The 13,430-nt window shown below is 41.0% G+C and overlaps 1 long non-coding RNA gene across 7 annotated transcripts; it reads right to left on the bottom strand.

Annotated features, from left to right (window-relative positions):
- Positions 1-2,076: 2,076 nt before the first annotated feature.
- Positions 2,077-7,740, bottom strand: LOC121552916. 7 transcript variants are annotated; one of them, XR_005997330.2, is made up of 10 exons: positions 7,123-7,412; positions 6,786-6,861; positions 6,592-6,651; positions 5,279-5,335; positions 5,063-5,181; positions 4,886-4,978; positions 4,723-4,782; positions 3,594-4,308; positions 2,654-2,775; positions 2,077-2,258 (listed from the first exon to the last, which is right to left on the bottom strand). It is a non-coding gene; the product is annotated as an uncharacterized LOC121552916 (long non-coding RNA). The 7 variants fall into 7 exon arrangements; XR_005997331.2 differs by having other exon boundaries at positions 2,077-2,775; positions 3,594-3,959; positions 4,258-4,308; positions 7,123-7,411; XR_005997333.2 differs by lacking the exon at positions 7,123-7,412 and adding an exon at positions 7,702-7,740 and having other exon boundaries at positions 2,077-2,775.
- Positions 7,741-13,430: the final 5,690 nt, after the last annotated feature.

Here is a 13,430-nt window from a genome sequence, read left to right as displayed (position 1 = left end):
GGAGGCTGAGCAGTTGCCATACCAGGCGGTGATGCAACCAGTCAGGATGCTCTCGTTGGTGCAGCTGTATAATTTTTTTAGGATCTGAGGACCCATGCCAAATCTTTTCAGTCTCCTGAGGGGGAATAGGCTTTGTCATGCCCTCTTCACGACTGTCTTGGTGTGTTTGGACCATGATAGTTCGTTGGTGATGTGGACACCAAGGAACTTGAAGCTCTCAACCTGTTCCACTACAGCCCTGTCGATGAGAATGGGGGCGTGCTCAGTCCTCTTTTTTTTTTCCTGTAGTCCACAATCATCTCCTTTGTCTTGGTCACGTTGAGGGAGAGGTTGTTATCCTGGCACCACACAGCCTATAGGGAGGAGGTCAGAGACCTGGCCGTCTCATCGTTGTCGGTGATCAGGCCTACCACTGTTGTGTCGTCGGCAAACTTAATGATGGTGTTGGAGTCGTGCCTGGCCATGCAGTCATGGGTGAACAGGGAGTACAGGAGGGGACTGAGCACGCACCCCTGAGGGGCCCCCGTATTGAGGATCAGTGTGGCAGATGTGTTGTTACCTACCCTTACCACCTGGGGGCGGCCCGTCAGGAAGTCCAGGATCCAGTTGCAGAGGGAGGTGTTTAGTCCCAGGATCCATAGCTTAGTGATGAGCTTGGAGGGCACTATGGTGTTGAATGCTGAGCTGTAGTCAATGAATAGCATTCTCACGTAGGTGTTCCTCTTGTCCAGGTGGGAAAGGGCAGTGTGGAGTGCAATAGAGATTGCATCATCTGTGGATCTGTTGGGGCGGCATGCAAATTGGAGTGGGTCTAGGGTTTCTGGGATAATGGTGTTGATGTGAGCCATTCTGTCACAGACATGACGTTACACTCAGCTCCTGTATCCAGCTTAACAGTGCGTTTCTGGTTGTTTATTTTCAGTGTTTCTGTCCACCAGTGGCGGTCAGTGCCGTTTATGATGAGGGAGGACGATTTTTATTTCATGAGCATGGCCTTATTTCTATTACAGCATGTTAGATGACTGTCATTCATATTCCATTCACCCAGTTCAATGTAACATTGATAGGTTTAGGCTACTACATGATACTCAAATTTTCCCTATACCCATCATGAGGTTGCTACAACCTTGCTTATTAATGAAAGTTTACAACGTAGGTGCACACAGGTCGAGAGATTTTTTTTTTAGACACATTGACAGACAGTGGCACATTCAATACCTCCTTGCACTCTTGCCTGCATCTAGCTTATCTAGGGTGTAATCATTAGTCCAACAGTTGCAAACGAGAGTTTCTATTGGACAAATTCAGTTATTTTTATCCGTTTCGTTTGCTTCCGTTTAAGAAACGTTTTTCGACAGAATTTGGTTAATGAATACACCCCTGATCACGCATAAACACAGTTCACTTTCATATGTAGCAGCCATGCTGTATTCATTCTAGCCTCTATGTACTCTCCTCCTCTCACCTTTTCCCTTCATTTGTGGACTTCAATTAACAACACATCAGCTGTGTGAGCAGGCGAAAAAACCTTTCCAAACCATGTCAAAACCGCTACACACAGCCTACATCGTTGACCCCATATTAGCCAAAGTAAAGTCCTAGTCAACATAGCTAATAGAACTGTGTTAGTAAACCCGCTACAATCATGTGCTAATGTTAGTGTATACCCAGGTAGCAAAAATACGTTTTTTTATAAAAGTTTTTTTTTTTAGGTGTTGGATTGGTTGTCTAAACATTCTGAATGCATTCAGATAAACGTTCGGTTTGGGTTAAAGTGTAGGGGACAGATTAAGTTTCGTAAACATTTGTCATAGGTGTTAGCAACGTTTGGTAAACATTGGTATTAGTGTAATTTACAACGTTGGCTATTAGTTACTTTTTAAATGTTAATGAACATCAACGTTTAACAAACGTTGACAAACGTTGGTAATAGGTGTTATATGCGACGATGGCTTCAACTAATAAAGACAGGAAATTTTAACTATATATTTTTTAACCAACAAGGAAATAATATAAAACTGTTAATTACTAACTCTTGATGAACTATAATTGGATTAGCAACTAATTACATTACTATTTCCCTAGTATTTCCCTTTTTTATTTTTTTTACCACTGGACACATTTAATAAAATCACTTGAGTTACAAAATGTCCTCTTTAGTCAAAAAACATTAGGGTCGACTCCGTGCTTGTGCTCCTTCTGTCTCTTGGGCTCGTGCTGAAGCTTCCGTCTCTCTCCATTATTTCAGGTGCTGTGGTCTGAAACAGTGTTAGATCTCATCATTGGACTAGTAACATTTATTTGAGGGGCACAGTCAGCTCGTGCTCTCTCACACCATTTGGGCACACAGAGCTCTTTCTGTTTATCTGCGACTCTCTTCTTTTCTGGAGACAGATGTGTCAATTTTGACAAGTAACGTTACAGAAGCAGAAAGTTACCTAGCATTTTGGGATAGTGGTGAAGTAAACAACGGTATTTAGCTAGACTAGGCTAAACATCCAGCTGTTGTGTTAGCGAGCTACGACGAAGTCGATCATACAAATGAATTATTCAGAGAAATTACAATGAAGAACAACATGTTCATGTAAGTAAAACACTTGTGCTACTGTTGTGTACTGTTAATTAACACAAAATATCTGATGTGGAACGGCACCTGTCCTAACTTTGATCTGTATTTGTTGCCCCCCTCCTTAAATGGTGCATGCTTCAGGCATTCACCGATTTCGGTCTCACACTCAGTGATTTTGGCCTCTTTGTGGCATCTGCTGCAGGCCTCTGAATGAGATTGAAACACATAATTTAGTTTAATTAGTAGTGAAGCAGCACAATATGGTATTATACTGTAGATCTAGGACAAGGAGGCCAATGGATTCTGGGTAAATAGATGCTGGTTGTCTTCTGAGCAATAAATAATAAAGGTTCTACTAGGGTATCCGGTATAACTGTGCACCTATTTGTCATGACTCTTAAAAGTCCCAATACGCCCTATCATCCTCCTCAGTCTTCCCCACTGTGTTGGACCCATACATACTGAGATAGGATGTCTAGTCGAGTAAATGAGAATTTGATTACTGTTATGTCTGACAGAAACAATGAAAAATATGTGACCTACAGTTGTAGCCCTATAATACTTTATCGGCCAGTGTTTCTCTTTTTGTGTTGAAGAAGTACTTGCAGTGTCACGCCCTGGCTCTGGGGACTTTTATATGTTGAGCCAGGGTGTTAGTTTAGATGTGTTAGTTTCTGGGTGTTAGGTTCTATGTTTCGTTTTCTATGTTCTTGTTCTAGTTTATGTGTTTCTATGTTGGCCGGGGTGGTTCCCAATTAGAGACAGCTGTGGCTCGTTGTCTCTGATTGGGAACCATACTTAGGCAGCCTGTTGTGCACTTGTCTTTTGTGGGATCTTGTTCCGTTTAGGTTTGTGTTGTATGACCGAGGACTTCACGTTTCGTTTTGTTGTATTGTGCAAAGTACGCATTAAAAGATGTACGCATATCATGCTGCGCCTTGGTCCACTTATTACGACGATCGTGACATGCAGTGAGAACATACCAATTGTTTGCGAAAATTCTCCACTGTTGAGATCCGCTTACACAGTAGCTTCAGGTCAGCCACAGAGTCTAACGGTGATGGCAGAATGTCGAGGTTCTCAGCTGTGGTCGATGGCCTTGTAGCATTAAGGAGCCTCAGTTGCTCTTACTGGTTCTCAATTATAATGTCTAGCTTCATCAGTACCTTTGTCTGGAAGGCTTAACAAGACAACATCATTGATTAGAACGGAGACACATAATTGGGTCCTAGACAAGCTGTTTTAGCAGAAAGGATTAAAGGGGAGTTGCTATTTTGACCAAAGCACTGTTAAATCACAGATGAACATTTACAGTACTAACAAGACATCATTGCAATTATCTCCTGAGACTGCACAGCACTTGTGGATGCAGATTCCTTTTGTTGGATATCTATGAGAATGGATAGGAGGTTCAGCGTAAAGCAATTAATTCATTCTTAACAGTGCATTGTGACATTTCAGAAAAACACAACAGTTTTGGTTGAGGGGAAAAATAGAGAGGGATGTGTTGATGTGGGTTCAATTCCCACGGGGGGCCAGTATGAAAAAAAAAAAAAAAAAAAGATAATGTAAGTCGCTCTGGATAAGAGCGTCTGCTAAATGACTAAAATGTAATGTAAATGTTGATACTGTTGGGCACTACTAAGGGAGGTTGACTATGTACTATAACAGAGATGCAAAATTCTTACTGGATGCTGCAGGTGGCGCTACTACGCCAGTTGTTGTTTTGGCTGGTAGGCCTGTAGGAAGTTGTAGAAGATTAGATAAAACTCAGGTATGTGAATTCAATATTCTATTACAGTCAACACCAAAGATAAATGGACAGTGACACATTTTAGATCTATACTACTCCACCTCAGATTTGAAATGCATTTTGGAGTGTGTCTGTGGGGCACAGTCATGCTGCAACAGGAAAGGGCCTTCCCCAAACTGTTTCCACAAAGTTGGAAGCACCCAATTGTCTAAAATGTCTGTGTATCCTGTAGCGTTAAAATGACCTTCACTGGAACTAAAGGCTTAGCTGGATTTATGCACCTGTTAGCAATGGGTGTGGCTGAAACACCTGAACTCAATAATTAGTAGGGGTGTCCACATACTTTTGTAGTATTTAGTATATGTCACTGTCCAAAACGTTGGTTCCTCTCAATACTCACTGCATGACACAGTTTGTGGTGCACTGGACACTTTGGAGACCTTTCCTTTTTGCGGGATATCTTTGGGTAATTACAAAATCACAAGAAGCATGATTTATTTGGCATTGCATTGGGCCAAAATTCTGTTAGTTGTGAAATCTTAAATCATTTTTCCATATAAGACCTTAATTTGTGTCCTAATATCTGGGCGGTAGAGGTAAACGTAAAGTTTTCACTGGAAAGCAGGGTTCCATAAAGAACTCATCTATATCAGTTGCTAGATACAAAAACAAAACAGAAAACATGTCATAAGCATCAGATCTACACATATGTTAATATACTCAGTGTATAATCAACTTACTGCTGCTGTCATCATAACAACCAGTTTGGTATCGAGCTGGGATGGTGTGTGGTCGTGCCTCCATTTCACTAGTGCTTTCCACATTGGAGGTTTTTTCTGCTTTTTTTGCAAAGCGGCATCTGAGAAATTTGGACAAATATGATTACATTTGGGGTAACAGTGACACAGTGACTTTTGGTTGATTATGGACAAACTACATTGGTGGTACACTTTTACCAGTTGTTGTGTGAGGATGACACAGATGCATGTTGATGGCCAGTAGCACAGGAATCCCTGAAAGGGAAAAAGTACTTGATTGTCATCCACGGGCATTAACAGCACAGTACAGACCAAGTATGAATTAGTTTAATGTTATGGTTCTATTTCACAGCTTCTAAAGGCTCTGGCTGGTGCATCACACACTACACATCTCAGAAGGATTTTTACTTGCCTGCCCCTATAAACCATTACCTCATCTTGAAGCTTCTTCATCTCTTGTATGGTATCATTAAGAAAGGCGAGATCATTCGGTTTAGAATTTCCACATGACAGTGAAACTGGGAAAACTATCGGTGGAGTGTTGACACCACACAACACAGACCAGGTTACGGTTTTTGAGCTCTGGAATAGGGGTAGTCCATCAACATTCAGAGACACATTCAAATACTCAGTCTCATCTGTGAAGCAACTGGGACACTTGTATAAGATCTTCTTCAGCATGTTCTCTACTCCCAAAAACACATAGTCAATGCCAGACTTCATTTCGACCCGCACATTTTTATCAGTTTTTAACAGTGTACGTGCACTACATGGCAGATCATCAACACCATGTTTTTTCAGTATCTTGGGAAAACCATCTGCTGCGGTGTGCTTTATATCATTCACAACAAGCCAAGAGGCTAAGTCTTCTTTTAGAGTGGATTCCATCACTGTGTCATTATCTGAGTCCCCATAAATATCCCTTTGACTGATTTCCCCATCATCGGCTCCATGAATGTCCCCTTCACTGATTTCCCCATCATCATCATTGTTGGCTCCATGATTGTCACTTTCTCTGATTTTGTTTGATGTGTCTAAGTCATAGATCCAGGCTCTGTCGCAGCCGGCCGCGACCGGGAGACTCATGGGCAGCGCACAATTGGCCTAGCGTTGTCCAGGGTAGGGGAGGGAATGGCCGGCAGGGATGTAGCTCAGTTGATAGAGCATGGCGTTTGCAACGCCAGGGTTGTGGGTTCGATTCCCACGGGGTACCAGTATGAAAAAAATAAAATGTATAAAAATATGTATTCACTAACTGTAAGTCGCTCTGGATAAGAGCGTCTGCTAAATGACTAAAATGTAAATGTCATAAGGACTTGGTCAATTTCCTGTTGTAGCAGCGTTTTCTCGCACTATCCATTATATCCTGAATTAAATGTATTGGTCGTGTCTTTGAGAAATATACACTGTGGCTATGGGTGCTTAGTTGAGTAATTTGGTGGGTTAATTCATTTAAATAATTCAGATAATCGCTTTATGTTAGCTGGCTGGAGGAGGAGGAAGACTCTTACTAAGAGTAAGTTACCAAGGGCTACAGCTGGTTCGTTGACTGGCTGGTTGGCAGGCTGTAACTGTAGACAGAAAACAGAGATTGCCATGTTTCAATGCAAGGTGACTTGATCTAAATTACATTGGAACATATGTGTCAGTGTCAGCGAACACACCCGGGGCTTGGCTTGAGAAATCCGAAGCAGCAGTAACTTACTTGGCAAAAGGAGAATGATGATCCGAAGAACACAAGGCAAGGGGGTAACGTTACGGCTGGTCAGCTGGCTGGTTAACTAGCAGAACGGTAAAGTTAGTGTTAATAAGCCTAGTTTACTCTAACGTTAGTCAACTTAGCTAACGTTAACATTACGTTAAGTGAGTCAACTGAGTTAGGTAAGCTAACGTTAGCTAACGTTACCTTGTACTAAAACGTTAACATACTTAACTTAACGTTAGCTAGCTAACTCCAGGCATTCAGTTGTTTAATAATCTAACATCAAAACTGATTACATAATTAAAAGCTAATGTTACATGTTATTACATATAATAATTACCAAGTGACACGACAACGTTACTGCAGTGAATTAACTTAAGTGACAGTTAGAAAAGAGCGTCTTATCTGCAAGCGGTCGCGCGTTTCGGCATTCCGCAAACAAATTGATGGAAATGTGCGTTTCTATGGCAATGGGAGTGCAAGCAAAAGTTCATTTTGAAACCTAGTGACAACGTTTATAAACGTTGGCCAAGAGTTCCCTTTCGTATGTGTCAAACAGTACCAAATCCCTACCTATTGGCAACTTTGGAATAGGTTTCAAATACATTTATTTTTAAACGTTCATTTTAAAACCTCCTGACAACGTTTAGAAACGTTGACCAAGAGTTCCATTTCATACGTGTCAAACAGCACCAAATCTCAACCTATTGGCAACTTTGGAATATGTTTCAAATACATTTATTTTAAAACGTTTATTTAGCAATGTTGCGAGAACGTTGTTACAACACCAATATACAACATTTCCCAACCTGTCCAACGTTGGTTTAGGTTCCAGGAACGTTTTGTGCTACATGGGTAGTCAGTAAGTAGTTAGACAGGCAGCCCCAGTGGCAATAAATGAATAAAACCAAAAGCTTACCTTGACTTAGAAGAGTTCCAGTGTTGTGTTGGATAGCCATTGCCAGCTACCTAACATAGCATCCCTCTGTTTGAGCCTGGTGTTTGAGTAACTAAACTAGCCAGCTGCATTTGCTAGCTAAGTAAGTGAAACTGAAAGTGAAAAGAAAATGACGAAATCTCTCTCTCTTGCTTCTCCTTCATTTTTCAAGAAATTAATTGGTTGAAAACTGTTCACCTATTGTCTCGCTCTCTTTGAGTCAACTACTCACCACATTTTATGCACTGCAGTGCTAGCTAGCTGTAGCTTATGCTTTCAGTACTAGATTCATTCTCTGATCCTTTGATTGGGTGGACAACATGTCAGTTCTTACTACAAGAGCTCTGATAGGTTGGAGGACGTCCTCCGGAAGTTGTAATAATTACTGTGTACGTCTATGGAAGGGGGTGAGAACCAAGAGCCTCCTAGGTTTTGTATTGAAGTCAATGTACCAAGAGGAGGACTGAAGCTAGCTGTCCTCCGGCTACACCATGGTGCTACCCTACAGAGTGCTGTTGAGGCTACTGTAGACCTTCATTGCAAAACAGTATGTTTTAACCAATTATTTGGTGATTTTAATATATTTAGTATAGTTTTATCTAAAAATGATAACTTTTTCAATGTTTTACCATTTTTATTTTTATGAAATTCACTGAGGAGGATGGTCCTCCCCTTCCTCCACTGAGGAGCCTCCACTGCTGTCCACTGCTCTTTCTCTGCCTTTTTCTCATAGTCCCCCCATAAAACCTAGCGGTCAAACATGGAAATGGTTCCAATCGTTTTTCCACCATTCATTTTTCACATAGTGAATTTTACAAACACTTCAAAAATAAGTATGTGTTTGGTGTTGGCTTACCTTGGCGTTAAGTTTTTAGAACCTTGTAATTCTCTCTCGGACAACGTGAGTTTTATCAATATATTAGCCTAAATGTACTCAAAAAAATAATTAGCAACAGATAAGACCTCAGCAAGACTACAGGAAGCTCCTGCACGTCATCTCTAGCCGACACTGTCAGCTACTGTTCACCAGCGCGATCAGAGACCTTCTGTGCCCAATCCATGATGTATCCATGTGCTGTATTAAAATGAATTAAAAAGTGTTTAACTTCTTACGTCCCCTTTCTCTGTCTTAGCTAGCCACTGACTACACTTTAGCTAGCTAGCTAGCTAGCTAGCAGAGCATCAAACAATTATTTTGTTTTAGTTACCTAGATAATTGTTTGTACAGTATGTCAACTTTGGTGTCTAGTTCAGACCTTATGGCATTTTTTATTTTTGTAAAATGTTAAATTTTTGCTAACCATAACCCTTTTATTAACCTAATTATCCTAAACTGCTACGTTAATTATCCTAACCTGCTACGAACAGTCAAATCTGATGTTAATTTGACAAATGCTGGATTCCTACTAGCCATGTCTATGTTCGAGAGCATCAAAATGACTGCAGGCGACTGCCGACTGACTAATCTACAAATCACCTTTCATCATAAATAACGACTCATTATTATTTGTAGATCAGTCAGTCAGTCACAAGTTACCCATGACACATTGCGGTTTTGATCCTCTCGAACATGGCCATAGCACAGAATGATTAAATGACAATATTTCTAATTAACTGGCAACAAAGCAAAATCAAAGCAACATCCCTCGTGCCTGGAACTTCAATGTTTCCACTGAACTCCAAATAAGAAGTAAGTAGAGTTGGGTAGGACACACTGTACGCAGTGGTGGAAAGAGTACCCAATTGTCATACTTGAGTAAAAGTTAAGATACCTTAATAGAAAATTACTCAAGTAAGTGAATGTCACCCAGTAAAATACTACTAGAGTAAAAGTCTAAAAGTATTTGGTTTTAAATATACTTAAGTATCAAAAGCAAATGTTATTGCTAAAATATACGTAAGTATTGAAAGTAAAAGTATAAATAGTTTCATTCTCTATATTAAGCAAACCAGACGCACCATTTTCTTGTTTTGTTTTTTTATTACGGAGAGCCAGGGGCACACTCCAACACTCAGACATAATTTACAAACAAACCATTTGTGTTTAGTGAGTCCGCCAGATCAGATGTACTGCTAGCCATTCAAAATGTAACGAGTACTTTTGGGTGTCAGGGAAAATGTATGGAGTAAAAGTAAAAGTTGTCAAAAATATAAACACCCCCAAAAACAACTTAAGTAGTACTTTAAAGTATTTTTACTTAAGTACTTTACACCACTAACCGTACGAAAATAATCTGGACTGCTTAACGAGAGAGAGAATCTAAGGATGGGAGAGCCATCACTTCCAGCCAATCTCCTTGCTGAGGGTGGTGTTGATCATGCACTGCTTCTCGTGGGGTGAGCCTGATGTTTCGCATGTCACGCCTCAAAAAAAAAAACATGGGGAAAAGGGGACAACGTAAAAATGTCGATGCATCTAGAAATGCAATGTTTTACACAGAATTGTATCATATTTGATGAGCTACTGATCTGAGTTACTGACAAAGAGGCATTTAGTCAGTGGTGGGTCTTGGAGGTTTACAAGTGCACAGCAAGTCTGCACCAGCACAGTACTATAAAGCAGATACGGTGGGATGAATCTCAGGATTTAGAAATATGTTAGTCAAGCATTTGCCCTCTCAACATAGATCATGTTTCTCACTATGTCTTTTGTGAGATGTATCTCACTCTCTGTGAACCTTCCGTGTTTCAGGAATGTAGGAATGTTCACTGACTCCTGCAGGCATCAAGCTCTGGATCAAGAAGCCTTTGTCTGCCAAAGTCATGTCTCCAGACGTGAAGATCTCCTCAAACTCAGACTTCTGGACAAAGTATTTTTCCGACACAGATCCTGGATACAGATCACTGCAGTATGTTATCACCGTATTAGGTGCATCTCCCAGGAGTAGCTTGAAGGAGTGCATTGAACGGTACACAGAGTAGGTTTGCTTCTGCAGATCCATCTGACTTGGAGTAGCAACTTCTATGTCAGTACAGTCAATGACCATCCTGAAGTTTCTGCTGGACCCCTGAAAAGACACAGGCAAGCACGTTTGGTTCTTCTCCCGACTTGGAAGTCTTCATGATGCTAATGAAAAAAAGCTTGTGGATCACATGAATGAAAGTGATGGTAACATTGCTGACAGTGCTTGCACTACAACGGAATAGTTGAGCCAGGTGCGAGTTGGTGTAGCTGTGACGCAACTTCATAAGCGCCATAAACACTTGATCCTCAAATGACAGCACCTCGACCCTCCACTTGGCAAAATAGACAACACAGTCCTTGTAACGTTCCAAGTATTCAACAACGATGTTGAACATGTCTTTGTCTGGAAGTCCTGTTTCCAAGTACTTTATCAGACAGCTGTGATGCTGCATACCTGTTGTGGGTATACAGCTCATTCTCCTGTAGAACCTTCAACTGCGCTAATGTTTCCTCAAGATTCAACTCAGTGAGAACATTCTGCAACTCTGCAGACAGCAGACACCTACATTCTTCAGCGGGGATTGTCTGAAAGGGACTGACATGCAGGGATGGAACATAAGGATTTTGGGCACTGGCCAGTAGACCATGGTTTCTACTAGCCCAGGTAACATTCAGGTCCTAAATCTATGGCATGCGATGTTTGTAACGGCAAAATGTCAATGCTGTGTCAGGCTAGTTTAGCACATTGTCTACAAGCCCAGTCTGAAAAGTACTAGCCTCGGGCTAGCTTAATTTCCATCCCTTCTGACATGTCTATCTGACTTCACAGATCATTTGATTAGTCATGTACAACAGATGCACTCGTGGAACAAACCCGTTTCTGTGTTTTGTATGGGGAAAACATTAAGCCCACAAGTCCTTTGTGAACTAGCTAGCCAGCTAGCTAACTTTAGCTAATGTAGCTAACTAGCCAACCAAGGTACCTAACTAGCTAGCCCACAAGGCGATATTTAGCTAGCTCACCGGTCATGTGGTCAGACTTTTCTAAGTGGTGACATGCTAGCTAACCAACTATCCTTGCCATGGTGCCGGCCTAACGTTAGCTAGCAAGTCTGACTACACGAATGGTGAGTTAACGTTAACTAGCTAGCTAAATATCCCTTCCCTGGTGGGCTAACGCTAGCTAGCATGTCACCACATGAAACAGTATGACTACAGAAACCGCTTAACTAGCTGGCTAGCTCACTAAAGACTTGTCAATAAAAGGTCACAACAGTCATTATGCTAGCCTATGCTGGTTTTCTTTTTATTTGTAAGGAAGGTAACGTGCATTGTCCACATAACTACAGTCAGTGGTTATCTAGCTAGCTAATTTTCAAAAGCACCTAGCTAACCACAGATCTTTGACCTAATGCAAAATGGTTTTGTTACAGTCTAATGCTATGTAAATGCTTGAGTTGCCCTTACAAAAAAGTCCTACAGGAATCCTGCATGAAAAATCCTGCAGGAATCCTTCAGAATATATATCCAGGAATAGGAAGTCCTGCAGGATATCCCACAGGATTTCCGGGGCGACTTTCCTGTAGGACAATTCCTGCAGGATCCTGTAGATAGTCCTCAAATAAATCCTGCAGGATTGTTTCCTGAAGGACTACCTGTAGGAATTGTCATAGAACAAAATGGCCCAAAAATCCTGTGGGATATCTTGTAGGTAAGAGTCCTGCAGGTAGTTCCACAAGATTTCCAGGGCCATTTTCCTGTAGGACAACCTGCTGGATTCCTTCCTCATCCTTCAGAGAATTTCATGTAGGACAATCCACATTCTTTCAAAAGAATGGACAGATTGCACAAGATATAAGATTGCATGGACATGTTATTATACAATGAAGCAACAGCTGACATGTTTGATTGTCCATTTCACCAGCACTGCATAAAATATGATTCCTCAGAGAAGAAAATGAGAATAAATAAATATGGTAAAAACATATTTTGTAACAAGAGTGAGAGTAATGGTGACATCACATGAACAGCTTATGTGTATCGGTGTGAAGGGAAACGGATGTCTGCAATGGTAAACTTGGTGATGGTTGGTTTTAATATGGCTGGTACACCAACAACATCTGTGAGTATGCATGTGTGTGTTAGGCTCCATTTTTAAAGGGAGAAATGAGAGGCTGAAACTGTGTGTGGTGTTACCTTCACCTGCATGGCTGTCCAGTGCTGCCTTCTGTGGTAGTCAGCCTCACTGTTGTTAAACAGGCCCTGTTAACTGGGAAGGACAGAAGAGAGATGAGAGGGGCAGAGTTCACAGGATGTAACAGCAGAAACTCTGTGTGTGTGTGTTTCATGAAGAACAGTGACAAAGGAAATAACAAGTAACAGTAAGTATTATTCTGGTAAGTATGACCCATCATGAATCAAACTCAATGAAAGCGGTCATACTTGGAACAGTAACAAACGTGATCGTTGTTAAACATCGCTATTAAGCCCATTATTGCGGTATTACTAATACGCTGTCAACTCAGTCACATGGGTAATGATTAGCATATGTAATGATATACTATTAAACATGTTACAAAAAAAACACTGGCCATAACTTCCTTTTTCCTTTTATAAAATATTGATGATCTTTTCTCTCTATGCTGAAAAAAAAGAAGCACATCTCATTGGTCCAAACCATGCAAATGTCCTCATTAAGACATGGTCAGTCAATACGGAAAATGTCAAGAACTTTGAAAGTTTCTTCAAGTGCAGTCGCAAAAAACATCAAGCGCTATGATGAAACTGTCACTCATGAGGACCGCCA

Source organism: Coregonus clupeaformis, chromosome 36 (genome assembly GCF_020615455.1).
Source record: "Coregonus clupeaformis isolate EN_2021a chromosome 36, ASM2061545v1, whole genome shotgun sequence".
Taxonomy (NCBI): domain Eukaryota; kingdom Metazoa; phylum Chordata; class Actinopteri; order Salmoniformes; family Salmonidae; genus Coregonus; species Coregonus clupeaformis.
The sequence above is the reverse complement of the archived record's forward strand: the minus strand, read 5'-3'. Positions and strand labels throughout refer to the sequence as shown.